General features: G+C 42.0%; 1 pseudogene; it reads left to right on the top strand.

Moving 5' to 3' along the window:
* Window positions 1–223: 223 nt before the first annotated feature.
* LOC138805149 (insulin-like growth factor-binding protein 3 pseudogene) lies at window positions 224–1,079 on the top strand (annotated as a pseudogene).
* The last annotated feature ends 5,383 nt before the right edge of the window (window positions 1,080–6,462 follow it).

Genomic DNA, 6,462 nt, shown 5'->3' with positions numbered 1-6,462 from the left:
AGTGGATCTCTGCTTCCACTAACATCAAGTCAAAATGGATTAACTACATTAAAATCAGCCAAACTACTATAAGACAGAATAAGGGTGACATTAGAACTTATAGGTACTGAGGTGCGAGCTGGGCAGCTGCACGCCTAGCAGTTGCACTCCAGATCCCGCAATCTCGCACTGCGTGCCTCGACCTGATAACCGCTTACTCCAGTTGGCCCCTGCAACAGGCTCCATGCATTGGGCGCACCCCGCGCTCTGGGCAGCTCTGCTCACCGCACTGGCCCTGCTCCATGGGCCGCCGGTGACGCGGCCCCTTAGTGCGCTGAGAGCCCTGTGATGCGAACTCCCTGGCCCAGTGCATGCCTCCGCCTGCCACACCCACGTGTGCAGAGCTGGTGCGCGAGCCAGGCTGTGGCTGCTGCTTGAACTGAGCGCTGCGCGAGGGCCAGCTATGTCATGTCTACTCCGAATGCTGCAACTTGGTGCTCAGCTGCCAGCTGCCACGGGCCGAGCCACGCCTCCTGCAGGCGCTGCTGGACGGCCGGGGGTTCTGCGCCAATGCCAGCGTCCCCTGGCGCCTGAGCACCAACCTGCTGCAGGTGCCCTCTGCCTCAGGAAATGCTAGTGAGTCGGAGGAGGACCGAGGCACGGGGAGCATGGAGAGCCATGCCCCGCCCAGCACACATAGGGTGTCTGACTCCAAGTATCATTCCATTCATTCATATCTAGACACCATCAAGAAAGGTCACGTGAAGGACAGCCAGCGCTACAAAGTCGACTATGAGTCCCAGAGCACGGACACCCAGAACTTCTCCTCAGAGTCCAAACGGGAGACAGAATATGGTCCCTGCCTTAGAGAGATGGAAGATACCCTGAATCACCTGAAGTTCCTCAATGTGCTGAGTCCTAGGGGTGTGCACATCCCCAACTGCGACAAGAAAGGACTTTATAAGAAGAAGCATTGTTGCCCCTCCAAAGGCAGAAAGCGGGGCTTCTGCTGGTGCGTGGACAAGTATGGTCAGCCCCTCCCAGGCTGGGACAGCAAGGGCATGCACGACATGCACTGCTTCGGCATGCAGAGCCAGTAAACCCCACTGCATCAGTTAAATTGGAGCTCCAATACACTTTACTTTGCACAAAACACTGCCACGGACAGAAAAACACCTGGCTACAGCTTCAACTTATATTTCTTTTTGTGATGAACTGGTTTTTTGTGTGTGTTTTTTTTTAAAGAAAACCAAAGTTTAGACAGATTTTTGAAATGTCTATTGTTCCTTTAAATGGTAAACTTGAGCATCTTTTCAGTTTTCAATAGTCAGAAAAGAAAATTAATTTCTCTGTTTCTTTCTGTAAAAATAACTGATACTCCTGCCCAAAGCAGCGGACTTGATCCCCTTCTAGAATCCTCTCCACATCTGCCCACTGGAACACCTGACCTTCTGCCCCCCTCACTTCAGTGGCTATTGTAGAAGACACCTCCTCGTTGCCCTCCACCCTGCTCAGGCCTCATGGAGAACAGGAAAGTCAGAAACTCCAGTCACCTGGCCATCTCTACCATACACGAGACCCCTGGCCATCCTGGTCCTAACTTTGATTCCAAGGCTTGGAACCCTGGACGACAAAGCTTCTTCATTTTCTGCAAGTGACCTGATCTGCTTGGAAAATACTAGAGAGATTGAGGTGGAATCTTAACTGACCAAGAAAGTTCTATAAAACTGACCAAAAAGTTCTAGCACATTCTGGGAAACTTGTAAATGCAGATATTTCTGACCTCCCTCCATCAGGCAGCTTTTCAAGGATGGAGCCCAGTGGAAGGCCGAGGGTTGCCTTGGCTGTGGTCCAGCAAGGCATGGGGAAGGCTGGGAATGTACCCACACCTCACAGGCCTCACCAGTAATGGAGTAATCACTCTGGAGACAACAATAACAACAAAATGTTTTCTAAATTAACTCATAGTTTGGGGTTGAGGATACTAAGCTATTTAAAGGCAAAAGTTTATTTTCACCCCTCATCTTTATTCTTGACCTAACAAAACAATGGTGTTTAATGTTATCTAAACAGGAAAGATGAACAGCTTGTTGAGAGAGCCTCATAGGGACACTGGGAACACATAGAGAATAACTTGTGTTCGTTGAACTTGGAGTCCAACTTATACTTTATAATTCACACATATATGCAGAGAGAGAGATATGTTCTCAATGGTTAACATTGTATACAGCATAGCCCCATTATAACAAGATCCATACTAGATAATCCTAGATAGTGTTATAGATACTAGAAGGTGTAACTATGGCCGTGACACGGAGAGGACACTCAGTCCAGGCTGGGCTTTTCTATCCCCAAGGCCAAACCCATGGCAGTGTTTGGGGTGTGGCGATTGTCCTGCCCTACACTGCTCTCCTTAAGAACAAAAACAGGTCTCAAGACAGTCTGCCTACCTATTACAAGCTTTCCTTTATTTTTTAAATTTTTTTTGGTGGGGAAAGTATTTTTGAAAAGTTTTGTCTTGCGATGTATTTATAAAAGCAAATAATGTTTTTACCATTAATACAATAATTTTAAAAAAAAAACTTATAGGTACTGGCAGGAACTTCCTGAATAGAATCCCAGGGGCACAACAGATAGGAAAGAGATACAACAAATGGGACTACATCAAAGGAAAAAACCTACACAGGCTAGGGAAATAGGCAGTAAACTAAAAAGACAGCCAACAAATTGGGAAAGATTTTTACCTGCAATACATCAGACAAAGGGCTAATTTTCGATGTATACATGGATCTCAGGAAACTACCCCTCCCAAAACTAATAAACCAACCACCAAATGGGCAGAGGATCTAAGGAGAGACTTCTCAGAAGAAGAGGGAAAAATGGCAAAGAAACATATCAGAAAAGGTTCATCATCCCTGGCCATGAAGAAAATATAAATCAAAGTAATCCTGAGATACCATCTTACCCAAATATCTTGAATTCAGGCAACAAATGTTGGTGGGGAAGTGGAGAAACTGGAAAATGGCAAGGACATTTGCACAACCATGTTCCTTGCTGCTCAATTCACAGTGACAAGAAATGTACACAACGCAGATGCCCCACAATAAATGAATGGAACCAATAATTATGCTATCTATATACAATGAAATTTTACAGAGCCATTAGAAAGGATTAAATAATGTCATTTGCAGGGAAATGGATGACACTAGAATAAATCATGTTAAGAAAGTTAAGCCAACATCAAATTGACAAATGGTACATGTTCCCCTGATATGTGGAAGAAAGGTTTAAAACACAATGGGATTTGACATACTGTGCAGGACTCTAGGCATCATATACAGTAAGAACAGAAGAGGAAGCCTTTGGAGAAAATAACCAAGTTGTAATACCCAAGCACCATTTCTATATAATACTATATATATATATATATATATATATATATATATATATATATATACTGAATTGAATTGCAATGATAAGGAAACAAAGGATCTTTTCTTAACTTGTCTTTTCATTTTCTGATGAGTCTGTATTCTTCACCTAATATACACGGAAGATGGGGGAAGGGCACAGAATTAGTGGGAACTGGGTGAAAAATTGCAGCAGCAGAGCCCTCTGGCTGTACTGGACATTGATGAAAGTGAACCATGCAAGTCGAGGGTCAAGATGGGAGGGAGGGTATGGAAGAGAATGGGGGAACAGATAAGATTATGTAAAAGGAAGGAAATGTACTAATTACCTGACATACAGAAAGGTAACCCTGCTCTATATCACAGCTAAAACAATTTTTTTTAAAGAAGAGAGTTCCCAAATGAGAACATATGAGAATAGGAAAATACAGAGCAGATAATTCATTTTTATGTCCTTGGTACCTGACAGTTTCAATCAGTAGCTATTGTCCTACCCACTGAGTCATACCTCTAAACCCAAATGTCCTTACAATATTCAAATTTTTCATTCATTTCTTCATATTTTCTATTTACTTTTTGTGGTGTGTTTGTGTTTGTGTGTGTGTGTGTGTGTGTGTGTGTGTGTGTGTGTGTGTGTGTGTGTGTGAGTGTGTGTGTATAAGAAATGGAGTTTGATCGCAGGATCTAGGTGCTATCCCTGAGTTTCTTTTTTGCTCAAGAGTACACTCTACCACTTGAGCCAAAGCTTCACATCTGGTTTTCTTGAACAGTTTATGGGAGATAATGGATTCATAGAGACATTTTTGCACCTCTAGATTCAAATCATCATCTTCAGATCTTAACCTCTGCAGTAGGTAGTATTATAGGCATGAGTCAAGGCTTATGGCTTATGAATTGTTGTCCCTTTTTAAAAAAGCTGGTGCCAGTGGCTCATGCCTGTAATCGTAGCACCACAGGAGGCTGAGATCTGATAACTGAGGTTTAAATACAACCTGGGTAAGAAAGTCTGTGAGAGTATTATCTCATAAACTGGTTAGCAAGAAACCAGAAGGGGCACTGGCTCAAAATGGTAGAGTGATAGCCTTGAGCACAAAAGAACAGGGACTGCCGCCAGGCCCTGAGTTCAAGCCACACATATAAAAAATGTAAAAAAAAATTGCAATCACTTGTAATCTCAACATCCTCAATTGGTGGTTCATTTAAAATTAATTTGCATCTCACTTTGTACGTACTTGAGAGGGAACTAAACATTTTTCAAAAAATGAGCAGCTGGGTTCAGTTGGCTCATGCCTGTAATCCTACCTTTTCAAGAGGCTGAGAAATGAATATGGTGGCTTAAAGACAGCCTGGGCAGAGAAGTTCCCATGAGACTGCTATTTCCAATTATCCACTACAAAACAAGAAATGGCACTGTGGTTTAAACTGGTATGGTAGAGCAAAAGAATTCTGGGACAATACTCATGGCCTGTGTTCAAGTCCCATGTCTGAAGGAAAAATAGAAATCAAGGCTGGGAATTTGGCTCAGTGCTAGAGTGCTTGCCTTGCATGTTGAAACTTTGGGTTCAATTCCTCAATACCACATAAGCAGAAAAAGCCAGAAGTGACATTGTTGCTCAAGTGGTAGAGTGCTAGCCTTAAGGTAAAGAGCTAAGGGACAGTGCCCAGGCCAGGGTCCAAGATCCATGGTGGATAAAAAACAAACAAACAAAGATAGTTCAAACATTTAAATGATGTGCGCGATAGACTATACACTAAAGATGAAAGATTAAATTAATGAATTAATAATTAAAATGATCAACATTATTTCGATTTTGTAAGTGGTGAATATAGCAGAAAAAGTGATAAGAAATAATGATTCATTTCTAACCACTCATATTGTTTTAAACTCATTTACTACTTTAAAACTAAAGGGGCACATTAGTATCATTTTACAGAAAAACAAAAGTTGTACATGTATTTCAGCCTGAATTCCACATTTTATAATTTTCCTTTTAGTAAACAATCAGTATCTTTTCATATAAAATACCTGTAATCCCTTTATTTAGTACTTATCATTCCAGTATTTGATTATATCATAATTCCTCCCTTACTTCTTTTCTTCATATCCTTTCTTCCTTTCTATACTAGCAGTTAAATTAAGGGCTTCATGCACTTAAAGGTAGGTCCTCTAAAAGGTGAGGCACATGCCGGCTGTTTTTGCTTTAGACACTTTTGTTTTTGTTGGTCATGTGCCTTGAACTCTGGGCCTGGAGACTGTCCTTGCAATTTTCAGCTCAAGGCAAGTGCTCTACTGTTTGAGCCTCAGTGTCACTTCTGATTTTCTGGTGGTTTAATGGAAATAAGAGTCTCACAGACTTTCCTGCCAAGACTGGCTTTGAACTGTGATCTTCAGATCTCAGCCTCCTGAGTAGCTAAGATTACAGGCATGAGGCACCTGCACCCAGCTCTGATTTAGCCTTATTTTTTTGGGGGGGGGGCTGAACTCTGGGCCTGGCCACTGTCCCTCAGCTCTTCAGCTCAAGGCTAGCACTCTACCACTTGAGCCACAGTTACACTTCCGGCTTTTTTTTATTCTGCTTATGTAGTGCTGAGGAATCGAACACAGGGCCTCATGCATGCAAGGCAAGAGCTCTAACACTGAACCACCTTCCCAGCCCTACTTTATCCATTTTTATGGCAGGGTTTTCTCTTTATTACCAGGCCAGCATGGTCCACAATCCTTCTTTTTACCTTTTCTGAGTAGAGGAAATATAAAGCACAAAGCATTGGGTTCAGATATTGATTGAGATCCAAAATTTTGAATGTTTCCCTGGGCTAGGGTCAAATCATAATCCTCTCTGTATCAGTCAAGACCCAGCAGCTAGCATTTCAAGTATGAGCTCCCATGCATGGCTCAAATTTCTGACAACTAAAACATATGAACAAAGTTTTAATAATTTTAAATGTTGAATTTGAGGACAACGAGTGTTTTTAATTGCCTAGTTTCAAATTTCATCAAAAAACCCAAATATTAACTTTTGATTTCCTAGATTAAATAAGTAGATCAACTTTTAAAACCAACTATTTTAAGAAA

The sequence above is a fragment of the Dipodomys merriami genome, unplaced genomic scaffold (assembly GCF_024711535.1).
Source record: "Dipodomys merriami isolate MVZ:Mamm:240054 unplaced genomic scaffold, mDipMer1.0.p SCAF_389, whole genome shotgun sequence".
Taxonomy (NCBI): Eukaryota; Metazoa; Chordata; class Mammalia; order Rodentia; family Heteromyidae; genus Dipodomys; species Dipodomys merriami.
Note: the sequence above shows the minus strand (reverse complement) of the source record. Positions and strands in the feature narration are given on the sequence as shown.